The 15036-nt window shown below is 46.6% G+C and overlaps 1 protein-coding gene across 4 annotated transcripts in view; it reads left to right on the forward strand.

Moving 5' to 3' along the window:
• The window catches only part of LOC118222870 (disco-interacting protein 2 homolog A-like), a 91940-nt gene that overhangs the window by 25846 nt on the left and 51058 nt on the right, over positions 1-15036 (forward strand). The window lies entirely within an intron of this gene.

Below are 15036 nucleotides of genomic sequence, written 5' to 3' on the forward strand. Positions count from 1 at the left end.
TGTGAGAGACGATTCAACACAGAACAGTTTGCTGTGCAGCTCTCCACGTGCAGGTGAGTGTCTGTAGGAGAGTGTCTGGTTGTAGGACAATTGTTTATCAGGTGCTGTGATGTAACTTTGCTATGCTATCAAGATGCATAGAAAAATAGCAGGAATAGCAGATAAATTCCAGCCACTTGGCATAAGAGGAAGCACTAACGGCTTTATTTCACAACCAGTGTGTTTTGGCATAATGTCTTCATCAGTATCACAATTTTAAAAGCACAAATGGACAATGCTGATAACAGTTAATTTCAGAGATAACCAATCGGAGGTCAGTATAACATGGCTGGGAAAATGAAGGGTAAGGAGCAAGTGATAAATAGCCAGTTGGATACAGAGATGGGTACTGGCTCCAGATAAGCCAATAGGGTAGGGTAGTGTCACAGGGCCTTGCGACTGAGATGCATGACATTACACTTAAAGCTGTTTGTCAGGACTAGCAAAATGGCGGGAACAGTGTATGAGAAGCATGTGGTGTAAATATAATCCTGCCGTTGATAACGGTACTAGTGAAGCCTGTGGTCCCCAGTCCTCTTTTGTGTTCTCCTTCCCGTGAAATTTGCCTTCCTGCAGCTAAGCTCTCCCATGACACAAGCTTTCATTGAGCGACAGTAGGCAAGCGTCCTTGTGTGTATACGACAGCAGTGTCTGTGGTCTACCTGTGTGTTAAAGTATGGTGAAGGAGAATTATGGTAATCTGCTACTGTTGAAAACTACCAGCAATTTGTATAAACAGACCGAATAGCATATGCTTACACCAGTAAAACTGAAACTGTGCTAGGTTGCTAGCTCATTATTCTTCTTCATTATACCCCTTTTTTCTCTGCTGTGACCCATGTCGGCTAAGCCCAGCAGTGTTAATGACGTGACCTACTTATAAATGAACTGATTGAAGACCATAAGCTGTGTAATTACACTACTTTCTTTGAAATGGGAACTAAAATCTAACGAGGTAAAGATGGAAGACCGATATCACCAACTGCTCCAGAGCCGGGTAGAAATAATGTGATTTATAGGAAAAAAAATCAACTTTGGACTGCAGTCTTATTTTATCTTGATCATTTGTTTTTGACATTACGGTACAGCAGTGGTTACAGGTAATGCAATGTGAAATGATAATGATGTATTAATGGAAACATAATGATGCCTGCAAAAATCAAATGGTATTAAAGGTGCAGTATGTAAGTTTGGAGAGACAAGTGAGAGAGAGCTAGATTTTGAAAAAAAACATTCCACCCCCTCTCCTTACCTCTCCCTCCACAAGCCCTGCCGTCTAAACGCATACATGCGCACTGCCTATTTGGACATTTTAACCAAATATGAACAAAAGTGTAACAGAACAGAGCTGTTACAGCAGAGCCCAATATGAGAGAGCACTGTAACAGAACAGAGCTGTTACAACAGAGAGCCAAATATGAGAGAGCACTGTAACAGAACAGAGCTGTTACAGCAGGACCCAAAATGGTAGAGCAGTGTAACAGAACAGAGCTGTTACAGCAGAGCCCAATATGAGAGAGCACTGTAACAGAACAGAGCTGTTACAGTCGAGAGACTGTTACAGCCAAGGCTGTAAAACAAGGTGCCTGCCAGGTCCTTACCATATCCTTCAGTTTTTAACCAACACAGGTAATTAGGTAAAATTCTGATTCATTTGTGTGTCAGTTATACAGCAACAGTACAAGAACAGCCCTGCCCTTGGACACGTGGACACGTGTGATAGCATTAGCAAATATACAGCCTTCCCAGTGTTTAGAGCGGCGTGGCCAGCAATCAGTACTGTCCTCCTATGCCCTGGGCTGTAAATATCTCGTCTTGGCAAGGGAGAGCTTTATGAATGCACACACAATGATGTAACCCGCTCCGTTCTGACCTCCGCTAGTATTTACTGCAATTGCCCCCAGATGACGCGCTATCATGAGCATCTAATCACGAAGCCGGCGGTTCACAACCAGGTTCCTCCAGCTGTGCTTTCCCCCTATAAATGGTAAAGTGTTTTTTGGCTGCGGACAGCGAAAGGCTAATTGGGTTTGGGAATTTCTGCAGCAGATGCAGGACTGGTCTGGACCACAGTGCACTCTACAATGTCCAGTGTTAATTGAACTCTAACGGTGTTAATTCAACTTTTAACAGATGACATTTGGTCCCACATTCGAGAGTCAGACCAAATGTTATCTGTTGAGAGTTGAATTAACACTGGGTACTTTACTGTGTGGAGTCAGACAATAGCCTCTCTACAGGATTATAATACCCTGCGCTGCACTGGGGGAATGTAGCTGTTTTTAAGAGCATCACAAAATCAGTGGAAATGATCAAAGAAAACGTGTGTTTGTGTGTGTATACATGCGCGTGCGTGTGCATGCGTGCGCGTGCGTGCGTGCTTGTGACCTTGTATGTGTGTCATGTGACGGTCCTTATGCCGACTCGGTCAGTGATTTCTCTTCCCTGACTAATTCCCTGTCTAATGCTCAAAGGGGAGATAATTCCTGGGGAGACTGTGTCATAAGACCTGGTGGCTGTGGCGGTCAACAAACACGTAGCCTTCTGCACAGTTATTGTGTATCTTCTTGTGTGGCTGTGATGAATGGGTGAGAATTGCTATGATTAGTTCTGGGTTGAGCGTTGGTATGTGAAGTATGCCATTTAACTGTACCTGTGAGACACTAATTATTCACAGTTTCTTCCTCACTTCCTCACTAGTTATTATATCACTTCCTGTGTGGGACATTTTAGCCACTCTCGGAGTCTGTATGTCTGAGACTTACTGAGATTTACGTCTTGTCTGGGTAACTTGCGCGCCCCAGGCCTGGTGCTGTACAGTAAGTGTGTGTGTGTGTTTGTCTGTTTGTGTTTGTGCGTGTGTGTGTGTGTGTTTGCTTACCTGAATAATTATATACCACTGTGCAAGTGCATGTGCTTTGAAAATTGTCTGTTAGTGTTGATGTGCTTACTTAGATAATTGTGTTGAGTATGTGTGCGTGTTGCCTGTGTGTGTTTTCCTTTTCCTTTTTTATGGGAGAGCCAGGGAGTAGACAGTTCACAGGAGGCAATCACATCTAGTGGCTCTGAGGGCTGTCCCAGAGAAATGATTGACAGGCTTCTTCCCTGGGGAAATACATGTGCTCAAATCTTGAGCAGGGGTGGAAGAAAGTGCATTCAGGTTGAGATTTCTCATCCAGTGTCACTAATTGAAGAAGTGGCTGCATTACAGATGATAATCCCAGATTAGCATAATCCCCGCTATATGTTTCATGCGGACAGGGCAGATTAGACTCTGTTTATCTGTCTCTTTATTTATTTGCTTCTGTGGTGGGCCCAGGTGGATTATGGGATTATGGTGCTCAGTAAAGTAAATGGTATAAAACGCAGTTGGCTCTCGACTGGCAGTTCCCCAGGTGGAGCAGCCATCCCGGCTCTGGACTCCCGAGGGCCATGTGTTGGCTGATGAATCCGTCCATAAAAACCAAAACAAAACGAAAACAGAGTAAATGTTCAGGAATGTGAAAATGGATAAGACACCTGCACTGTTCACTTGACTGCATACTGAGGATACTGAGGACCGCAGCTTCATTGTAGACCCACTATAGGGTAGCATTCACAGCAGATCCACTGCCTGTCCATGTTAGATCCACATCAGCTGCATGAACGCTGTACCCTGTGTCTGTGGCACAGTCAAAATGTGGCTCAGTGGAAATGCAGCATGCAGATAAGGAATCAGAGGGTGAAATGGGGCTTTTCCTGAACTTTGTGTCCACTGTAAAAGGCTGGAGACTGGCTTTAGTAGCACTAACTCAATCAGCAATCACATTAGGAGCTGTGTACTGTTTTCCTTCCTGTGTGTGTGTGTGTTTGTGTGAGAGGTTGTGTGCATGCATGCCTATGTGTCCACTTGAGAGTGTGTGTATATCTGAGTGTTAAAGAGTACGTAGGTGTATGTGAAATGTGTGTGTGTGTGTGCGTGCACGTGTGTGTGCGCGCGTGCGTGCGTGCGCGCGTGTGCGTGCGCGCGCGCGTGTGTGTATGTGTGTGTGTGCGTGCACGTGTGTGTGCGTGCGTGCGCGTGTGTGTGCGCGCGCGCGCGTGTGTGTGTGCGTGCGCGCGTGTGTGTGTGCGTGCACGCGCGTGTGTGTGTGCGCGTGTGTGTGCGTGCGTGCGTGCGTGCGTGCGTGCGTGCGTGCGTGCGTGTGTGTGTGCGTGCGCGCATGTGTGTGTGCGTGCGGCCTGTTCCAGGCTCTCCCCGTGTCTGTGTGCCTGCAGCGCTCCTACCCCAGCCCAGCTGCTGCTGAAAGCTTAATGGAGTGTGATAATCGCTGCGCATGATCTGATGAAGGAGACGGGGGGCAGCGGAGTCCATTCAGCTCCTTCTCTGTCACACTCCAGAGGCGCAGAGGCCAAAGAGCAGCTCAGGAACACCAAGAAACTGCAGAGGCTACAAATTTTAAACACAGCCAATTAAACAAAGGAAACATAAATTCACGCAGTTTGAAAGAAGAATTGCTCGAGTCTAAATGTCGGTATTTACGTGGAAAAATAAAACTGCTGTCTCGGAAATGGCCGTGCAGTAGGCCTTAAGTCCCGCATTGACGAATCTGCTGTCGGTTCTGTAACGTCTCCGCAGGCGACTTAATCAGCAGCCTCCTGGCCCCATGCCTTCGTGAGCATATTAGCCCAAATTCCCTCAGATTAACAGCAGGGTGAGCAGGGAGTCACGACCTCACTTCCTGGAGTGAAATTAGAGTATTTTTCCTGCCTGACAGGGAGTCCCTCAGCCTAAACTGATGAGGAAAACAAATGACACACACACAGAAACACACACACACACACACACACACACACACACAGACAGAAACATACACATACAGTACACGCAGAAACACATACAGACACACACAGAAACACACACACACACACACACACAGTTTACAGGTTTTTCGTACCTGAGATTAATTTAGCCGAATGTTAGTGAGACGTGACAGTGTAAAATAATCAGACTCGCTCAAAGTGCAGAGTGAGTATTTGTGTACTCAAGACAGAGTGAGCACAAGTGTGTCAGCGGTATCCTCTTCACTGTTGCTTGGAGGTTCGAGTGCGGTATTACAAACGAAAGTGATAGTGAAGCGCACGTTGCTGAGCCTCTCTCTCTCCTGGTCTGGAACAGCCGGCTGTAGCGTCCCGTGCTGTTTTTTAAAGAGCGCCTCACGTGCCCCCCCTTTCCGCTCCGACCCGTCGGTCCAGAGGAACAGGCTCCGGCGCGACGGCGTGCGAAAGCACCCGGGGAACGGCCGCCGCGGATGCTTCAGCTCCGCGCTCCGCAACGCCGCGGCCCGGAACGCCGGGGTTTCCCGCTCGGGATAAAGGAATGCGGCCCGCGACTGCGGTGTGCCGCGCGCTCCGCTCGTGACCCGAATAGCCTCCGCGGGAATGCTGGTTTTCCGCGGAGAACGCGGGATGCTCCGCCAGCTCGCTGACACAATTAAGCGCGCGGCCTTATAAGGAAGCGCGCTCTTATTGGGCGAAGTTGCAGCAGCTCTCACAAACCTGTCAAGAATTCTGAACCACGAGACGGTCCTTAACTGAATGGAGCTCTGCGTCCTTCGGCACTTTTTTTTTAATGGACGCATCAAGGCCACTGGGCCATGCCTGAAATTCCTGTTAAGTTAGTTAGATTAATGACATCACACAATCTGATGTCATCACCAGGGAAACACAGTGCAACTCACTTTACCAATAGATACAAGCAGTTTAGGTGAAATGGCATATGCACAAGGGAAATGTAGGAGTCTCCCATCTCTGATTCCAGCCTGGGACTTTTGTTTACCAGTGCAGTTCGTGAATCTACTTTTGGGGGGAGTACGTCATGCAGTGCTGTACAGCGGGTATGCTATGTATGTAGACTGTACCTTGTGTGTTTTGCGAAGCTTTAGTTTGTGTCTGTCTCTGGGCCTGGGGAGACTTGGTGCACTCTAACCCCCCCCCCCCCCCCCCCCCCCCCCCCCCCATGACTTGGCAGCAGGAAGAGGGCGGAGGAAACAAAAACCCCACTTCCTGTGGAACCAGTCGACATTCCTCTCAACGGAACAGGAAATGCCAGAGGCAGTGGGCACAGCCCGTGTGGTGTGAACGGGGGATATGCCGCCATTCTAGGGATGTATCGTTTATTTCTTTCCATAACTCTTTCAGTTTGTATTTATTTTTTTCCTCCTTTTTTCCCTGAGCGTTCTCTCCTTTCCTTTTGTTTATCTCACACTTTATGTCTAAATTCTCTGCAGTCGCTTCTCTCCCTGGTATAAAAGTTATAACAGGAGTTGGACCTCCAGTTTGATTTCACTTATGTGTGAAGCTTCAATATTGCATGAAACGACAACACGTATGTATATAAAACAAAGCATGCAAACCTACTATTAGTTGGAAAAAAATGTAATATTGTGTTTAATAATAGTTATGTAAGAGTTATGGCCGGTAAGTGATTTCTGAAAATCTTGGTTTTTATATGTTAATAAGGCTCGCACCCAGGGGTAAGCCATTGAGTCCTGTCACTATGGCAACGTTCTCAGGGGCCAACTTCAGAAAACAGAAAGAGCCACAGCATTTTGAAGTCACTGGCTGGAACGGGCACACAGTGGACTGCCTGACCGTACAGCATGAGCTGCCATCTTTTGTAGTGGAATAAAAATTCCTCCTGTGTCCAGATGTGGGCTGGCAAAGAGACCTCACCACCTGTCCTTTCAGCCTAGACTGCGAAGAGCTCTGTCTGATCCTGCTTCAAAGGGACCCCCAGAACCTTCTGGAAGCTTCCTGCCATTCCAGAAGCTTCATAAGGATTCCCAGCCCCACTGGAGACCAGCCCTGGTCACGTGCTTCCAGGCAATTTACAGCACGCTGTTGTAAACGCTGTGTGCTTCAGCTGTAGTGCTCCTTAAACGGGTGCATGGAGGTAATTCAAGAGGCAGAAGTGTCGAATTCAGGGTGGGAGATAAAAAGGGGAGAAATGTGAAGAGACAAAAAGGAGCTCTCATAATGGAGTGATTCTTCGTGTAGTGGTCCGGGATATTATCTCCATTTTACAAGATGGCAGGTTCACCAGTTAACACGTCACTTCTGCCGTACTGAAGGGCGCTTAATTACTTCAGGGCCTCGGTACTGAGCCAGCTTCACAAGCTCCTCATTACAACCAGGCTTCCCCCACACGTCTCTGCGCTTTTAGTGCTGCACGCCATTAAAACCAAGCAATTTCCCCATTGCTGAATTCCACTTTTCAGTGTGTTAAATTTGACAAGTGTCTTGAAATGGCTTGCTTGTTTCCAAGATTTACCATATAATCATAAAGAAACTTCTTTTAAAAAACCTAGCCCTGCTTCTCCCAAATTACTTGTTAATATTGTTATTTTTCGCTGCTTTTTTCTTGAAAAGGGTCAGTTACAACACCGTGCACATGTACATGTTTTCAGCACATGAGAACAAGAGTGGCACGTTTGGTTACCGTTCCTTGGTTGTGCGGGGTTGTGTGCTCCTTTGGCTCTGTGCACGGTGCTGTATGTCCGTAAAGACATTTATGGTGTTGCAGCCGGAGCGCCGTTTCCCTGGGACCGTGTGGTCGTCCCGACCGACCGCTGTGTCCTGGACGTCTCGGTCGCTGGCGGTGACTGGGCTGATAGCGGCCTCCCGCTTTCAGCCACAAGTTAAATCTGGGTGTGTGCGATCCGTGGGCTAAGCAGCATGTTAAACGCGTGCTATGTCATCTTTGCTTGTTCTGTGTAGTCGTATAAAGGTTGCGGTCCATCCACGTCATGCTCAGGGTGAGATACGGGCGCAGGTGCGTGTGTGTGCATATATGCGGTCCGGTATTGCGGTCACGCCTAGTCTGGACGTGACGTCACAAACGCTTAAGGGTCTCAGATGCGTCTGACGCGTATCCGCTCTGAGACGCCGATCTGGGGCGCCGTCGGGCGCGTAATCGCGTGCGGATCGCCGCTGGTGGCGAGACCGCCGATGTGAGAGCGGCTCCTCGTTAAAAGCTCGGTAATTAAGACCCCGGGCCTGCCGAGCGCGCTCACACGAAGGCTGGCTTTTCGGCGTCGTCAATAACGCTCTGCGGGGGCCCCCCGCGCATCTCTCCCAGCGTGAAGCACATGTGGCACCGAGGCCGGGCTCTTCTCCGCTATAAAACCCGCGCCTATGAATCACTGCGGGACGGGCGGCGCGTTTAAGAGGCATCTGGCGAGGAGGTCCGCTTGGAAGTAAAATCCGGGCAAAGGTTTTGATTAGATGCGGCAAACGTTCATAAATCAGCTCTGACACGGTCTTAAATTGTTTGCTGTGTCCAACCGAGCGTATTTCAAGGGGTTAATCCTCCAAGGCCGAATGACTGTTTTTTTCCCCCCCGTTATAGCTTCAAACGACATCGAAGCTTCAATTTGCTGTTCAGGTTGGATGGTGATTCTGATGTAATCGTTTCAGACCACGGCCCCAGTGGTCTTTAATGACTGTTATCTTACTGCAGATAGTGGGCATGGCAGGATTAAAGCAATGAATTGTTGTGTATTTCTTACATTGTTGTGTTCTCAGGGTCCGACTTTGCTCTCAGTTTGCCTCTCCCTGGTAAAATAAAGGTCTCTAAAGCTGAGCTCTTAATATGAGGTGTGTAGGATGTAGAGGAAGTCCTTTATAGCTGTTAGCATTGCATGTCACTGATTAAGCTGGTGGACGCACGACACACAAATACGCACACACATACACACACACTTCTCTTGTTCAGGTGGGTTGCAGTGATTGGAGGGGATGGGATGACGGCAGAGGGAGTGAAGACATATTGAGGACAGGAGAGGCGCAGAGAGATAGAGGGAGATGTGGTGCTCCGTGGTGCTGGTTAAAGTGCTGTTAGTGTTGCTTTTACTCCCCCTGCTGGCCACCCCATCAAAGTCTTAGTTTTCAGTCTAAGGTTGTAGAAGAAGAGTCTGAAGAGTTGGAGTTCAAATGGCTAAGATGATTGGTTAACCAGCCCCAGTGCTGCCTGTGTCACCCGTACCACCCTTTCTACCCGTACCACCCTCACATAGAGACTCTCTAGCAGTACTCATCTGTAAGTGTAGTGCACACTTGGAGTCTCATTACTGATGACTGCATTTTGCTCACAGTGCTCTGCTGCATACAGAAGTAGCAGAGCTCTCAGCTATGCGCCACACTCAATCTCTTTGTATTGTCGACTCTAGATCAGTGTTAACCAACCCTGTTCCTGGAGATCTACCATCCTGTAACAGCTAGAGATCTTGTTGAGCTGCTAATCAGAAGAGTCAATTTAGGGTTTAAATGAAAACCTGCAGGATGGTAGATTTCCAGGAACAGGGTTGGTTACCACTTTTTGAGTGTGTGTGTGTGTGTGTGTGTGTGAGGGACAAGCATGAAAGTAAGTTTTATGAATGCACCTCTTGAGTGTAATTACTGTCTTAGGCATTTTCGGCTGTTTCCCCTTTTCAAGGTTTTCTGGTGCACCTTTGTCATATGGTGACGGTGTTTCACTGCCGTACATAGCAGGTAAAACTCTGGGAGAGTTAAAGCCGGGCCTGCCCGATGTTTTCAACATTTAAATTCAGCTGAACACGGTACAGCGTCACTTCTCCCTTTAATTCTTCACTCCGGGCACGGACTCGTCGCAGTTAATGGTATGCAAAACGAGTACATGATTCTGGTGAATTATTGATCACAATCTGAGCGTCCTGCTGATGCATAATGCATGGACCATCAGGTGGAGCCAAGCAGAGGCGAAGGGATGAAGCCTCCCGCTCCACGATCTCGCATGAGGCTCTTCAGCTGATCTGCTGACTAACATTAACATGCCGACAAGCACTGGGCTGGGATCAGTGTTACGGAGGCCGGGAGACGACTGTCTGGAAGAATATATCGCTTGACAACACTGAGAGAGGCGCTCGACCTTCCTTTGGTGAACTGCTCTCTGATTCGCTGTGCTAAATACGTAAGCGCGTGCTATAACTGTAGTAGCGAAGCTACTTAGCCTTCGCTTGAAGCGTTCCTTATGAATGAACGATTTGACAGAAGAGAGTCTCTGTGCTTCCAGCTCAGTCACACTGTAGTCACATCGCTGTGCAGAGAGATGCGAGCAGTGGCCTTGAATGAACTGCAAAAACATTTGTAGCTGACGTCAGAAAGACGGAGTCGGAGTCAGTAAGGGAAGTAAATACTGTATATATGATCGTTTGAAACTAATTGGAATTTAAAGTGATTGATTTAGTTGGTTGTAGCTATTGCCTCATGATGCAGTTTTGTGGAAGTATTTGGAAATTGTCTTGCATACTCAGAGCTCATAGATTTAGAACTGACCTGATACATCGTATTTCTTGTTTTTATTGCTTCTCGTCCTCATGGAGGCTCATGGTAGTGTGCGCAGCTCAACCTTTGCCCACGTTTGAACATTGGTCATAGGGCTTCAAAGATCTTGTCAGAAAGCAGGCATCAGCCTTTTTAAGGCTGATGCCTTAAAAGTCTCAAATTGATAATCATATTGTTTGTTTCATGTAGCCTAATTTAACTATGGACTATGAATATTCATTGGTCTGGCTGGCTTGTGCTCTCGAGCATCGTAGACTGTTTAATGAAGGTCTTTGAAATATTATTTAAAACTGTTTAGAAATTACTGGTAGTAGCCTATTTTAAGGAGGTATATGTAAATTCATACTTCAAATAAAAGCCTTTGGTTGACTGTGTGTGTGTGTTTGTGTATGTGACAGCATATTAAGGTCAACGTGTCTGTTCTGTATGTGGGCCTGTATGTCCGTGTGTGTGTTTGTGTATGTGTGCAGGCGTGATGCAAATGTGTGTGTTCTCTGCAACGTCCATGCTAATGCACTGATGTATTTTCTCTGAATACACCCATTTGTCTTCATTAGAACGGCAGGCAGAAGAAAATGGCGTAATTTATATGTTAATAATGACCACAAGGCAACACATCCAAGAGGAGCCTTTTCTTCTGGGAATACTCAAGACAAGACAAAGTAAATGGCCCCCTTCATAGAAAATAAAAAGGGACGTCATTCAGAGTTACTCATGGAAATCAGCATTTCTGAAAATTATGAAATCTTTCACAAGCTTTAACTGCTCCCATCTGGTCATAATGGAGGTGATGTGAGTGTCTGATTTCTTCATGCTGTAGAGACAGCGTTTTCCTGCTGACCGCATCTGCATCGTTGTCCATGTCCACGCTCTAATCCGCCATATCGTGATGGTAGATATAAATGACGGGGGAAGGTAAAGGGAGGCTATGTGCCAGCGCTGTGAACATCTTGTTATGTGCTCTGTGCAATTTTGCTGGGAATTAAACCCTGTTCAGCAGAAACTGTCGGGACATCTGCACTTAGGCTATTCCTTGCTGACGCAGTACCATTTGAGATTCTTTTGCATACAGTCGAGTTTGGTGCAGCACGCTTATCAAAGTACAGAATTAAGTGTTATATTTTTTGGTTCTTCGTTCAAAATCTTTTTAAAAGAAATTGAGCATCATACTCTGAGAATATCATATTATGACCTTGATATCGTGACATGTATTGTCTCACCCCTATCTCTCACCAATTTTATGAACTGTTCAACTCACTTTAGCAAGGTGTAATAGTTTGCTAGCGCGTTCATAAGGTAGCAAGCTGGGCAGTTTAGTTAATATTTTCTGTGATATTATTTGGTAAAGAATAGCGTGAATGCACGTTAGCATTAAAAAGATACAACATACCGATTATTAGTATGTCAGTTTGTCTTATAAGCAGGTGAAATTGGCTGAAATGTTTAGGGCTTGCATTGAGAGAATGCATTTTCTGAAAGCTAGTACAACCTCTACTTTTGCGTGCGCATGTGTGTATGTATAGGTACATACAGTATGTGTGTAAGTGTGAAACCCGGTATGGTCTGCACCCTTGTAGCATGAGCATGCTCTGAATGAGTCATTTCAGTATATATATCGCTGTATAATTTGTATAATTGTGACAGATATCAAATGCACGCTGTGTAATTGGATTGGAGCGTGTGCTATGCTAACAGATAATGGAGTGTGTGGTATTCAGTCCTTCCAGTGATTGTGTAATCAGGGTCTTAACTCTGACACTCACAGCTGGTGATGCCCCGCCTGCCGCCTGATGTCTTATTATTCATGCAGTCTGTAGCTCCGGTGTTTGGGGGGAACCGGAGCCATTTGCATGTGTTTGATGGAGGACTCATTTGGAGGGCGGGCTGATTAAAAACTCTTGGGTGTGATTGGAGGAAATGATGGATGGTGACAGCGTGACTCCCAGGTGGTTTTTAGGGTGGGTGGAGGGCAGAGGTGACAAAGGGGGAAGTCATATTGCTCCTGTCTCAGGCTCCTGTCTCAATTTCCCTCTTTTCCTCATTTTTTCTATCTGTCTTCATGTTTCTCACTCTTTCCTCTGGCTCTCCCTCTGTTTTTTTTATCTCTCATTCTACCCAGCTGCCTTTCTTTTGTTACCCTTGTCTGTTTCAGTATACCTATCACTCATTCTCTCCCTCTGTCTCTTTCTCTGTCTATTTTTCTTTTCTTAACTTGCCTGTCCTTGTGCTCCCACTCCTCTTTCACCACCTCCCGTGGCGTTATTGTCTTTTATTTCTTGTACTGTCCCGTTTTAATGCTTTAATTCCAGTTTAATTGGTGTTCAGCGCTTTGCAGTTACATATGTAGTGTGCATGACAGTGGAGAGAATGTCTGATGTAAGCTTACGTCAAAATGCAAATCAATAACAGTGATGGTAAAACACCACTCACTCAATAGTAATAACGGTAAAACACCACCAACTCAATAACCACAACTTGGGAAAAACCCCACCCACTCAATAACCAAGAAAACAAAACCCATCCACTCAATAGTGGTGAAAGATAATACTTACTGAATGACTGTGGTGGTAAAACACGGCTCACCCATTAACTGCAAAGGTAAAACACAATTAATTACCAGCAAAGATAGAACACCTCCCACTCATTAACTGCAAAGGTAAGACACAACCTACTGGATTATCACGAAGATCAAGCACCACCCACTCGACGCCCATTACAGTTTTGCGGTGAATGGAAAATACCGCAATTTAAGTTCATTCACAACTGAATGCATTCAGTTGAGAATTGTTCATATTGTGATTGCAGCTTTTGAAAGCTTCTGGTGCTCGAATAACAGTCACATGAAAAGTAAAAGTGAAGCTTCTCATTTCCCCTCAGGTACAGAGATCCCCTCCTTGTGTTGCGGTTCTGTAATTAAAGCCTATTGTGGACCGCCTTTGTGTACAGTTATTATCTCCTAATCCCTAGTGTCGCTGAATTGATGAGGAGCTATTCATTGCAATTACTGGTGTCTGATAGTTCCTCCACCCTCCCTCCCATTCCCTCCGCCCCCCGTGGTCTCTGGAACAATGATGATCTTTTTGACGAAATTGAGGATTAAGTAAACCTTTAAACTGTGGGATTAGGAAGGGTAGGTTAAACATGACTTTTTGCTGCCGGTTCAAGTGGACAGTTCTTCTGTTTGTTGACTCAACAAACAACAGCTGTCTCAGAAGCTGAACTAGTGAACGGTACCTTCTGACCAGGTTGCTGTCTTCATTCGAAATTCATGGCCGACTTCCGAATGTGTCGACCACGGTTCTCTGTGATTTATGGAACTTATTTTCTGTTAGAGGCGCTGCTGGTTCAAGTGGCACTCTCTCATTCTGAGGTTGTGTAAGGTAAGGTTTGTTTCAGCACAAGGGATTCAGAAGGGGTGAACTTAAATTACCTTCTGCCACTCTGGTCTGCTGGTTCCGCAGACTGTCTGTGTGGGTGTTGTGTCTATATGTGGATCTTGTGTGCGCATGCATCTGTGTTTGTGTGTGTGTGTGTGTGTGTGTGTGTGTGTGCCCACATTTTGTGTACATGTGGGTGTATGTATATAGATGCTGTGTAGGTCACTCTGGATAACAAGTGCCTGAAGGCATTGTAGTTAATTGGCAGTATGAAACCACTGAATTCCACTGAAGAAGTTTATCATACTGTTACAAACCCATACTGTGACATGCATAGCAGCCAGTGAGGTGACAATAAAAAAACAATTGGGAAAATACTATGGAGGTTTACCATGGTTCTTCTTTAATATAATGTAATATATTGGTTGGAATATTATTATAGCTATTAACAATCAGCAAAAAACTGGTTGCCATGTTAGCTGGTTAGCCGTCATACCCGGAATAGCTTTGCAGATAATTTTGAGGAATGATCTTCATGATTTGCAGTAATGTTATGTGATCATTTACCTTGTATCCAGCAGCTTTGTAAGACCATCCACTGTCATCTTCAATGTGCTGTAGGAGGGTTGTGGATGGGACAGTGTCAAGTCTTTTTTCATAATGGGTCATAGTCATGTGTGTTTATGCATATTTTTGTGTAAGAGAGACTGTGTGTGTGAGAGATCATGATAGAGAGAGAGAAGGGAGAGGGAGGGAGGAGGGAGAGTTTGGTATGTGGGGGTAGGGACCTGCTTTGACAGTCTAATCCCACAGAGCCCAGCTCGGCTTTGTGCGGGGACTTGGCTGTGGAGGAGCGAGTGTGGGAGAGGGAGGGAGGGAGGGAGGGAGGGAGGGAGGGAGGGAGGGAGGGGCGGATGGGAGGAGAGGAGACTGTGTTAGAAATGGGGAGAGGGAGGGAGGGAGGGAGAAAGGGAGGGTTTGTGCGAGAGAAACAATTTATGAAAGGGAACAAAGAAATCTCCAAAGCCCCCTGCGCTTGAGTTTGCAACACAGGGCACCCGCGGGCCAGCGAGGCGGCTAGCACGCTCGCACCTCCGTCAGCCAGGGCTCCGTGCGTCTCATTTAGCACCGCGCTCACCTTGGTGTTGACCCGGGCTGCTGCTGTTTGCACACAGCTGTGGGCAGGAGGCGTCTCTGCCGTCCATCCGGGTCCGTGGAGGTTGACCGGGCGGTTGACTTAGTGGTTGACCGAGGGGGTTTCCAGCATGTGGGGGGG

This window comes from Anguilla anguilla, chromosome 3, assembly GCF_013347855.1.
Source record: "Anguilla anguilla isolate fAngAng1 chromosome 3, fAngAng1.pri, whole genome shotgun sequence".
Taxonomy (NCBI): Eukaryota; Metazoa; Chordata; class Actinopteri; order Anguilliformes; family Anguillidae; genus Anguilla; species Anguilla anguilla.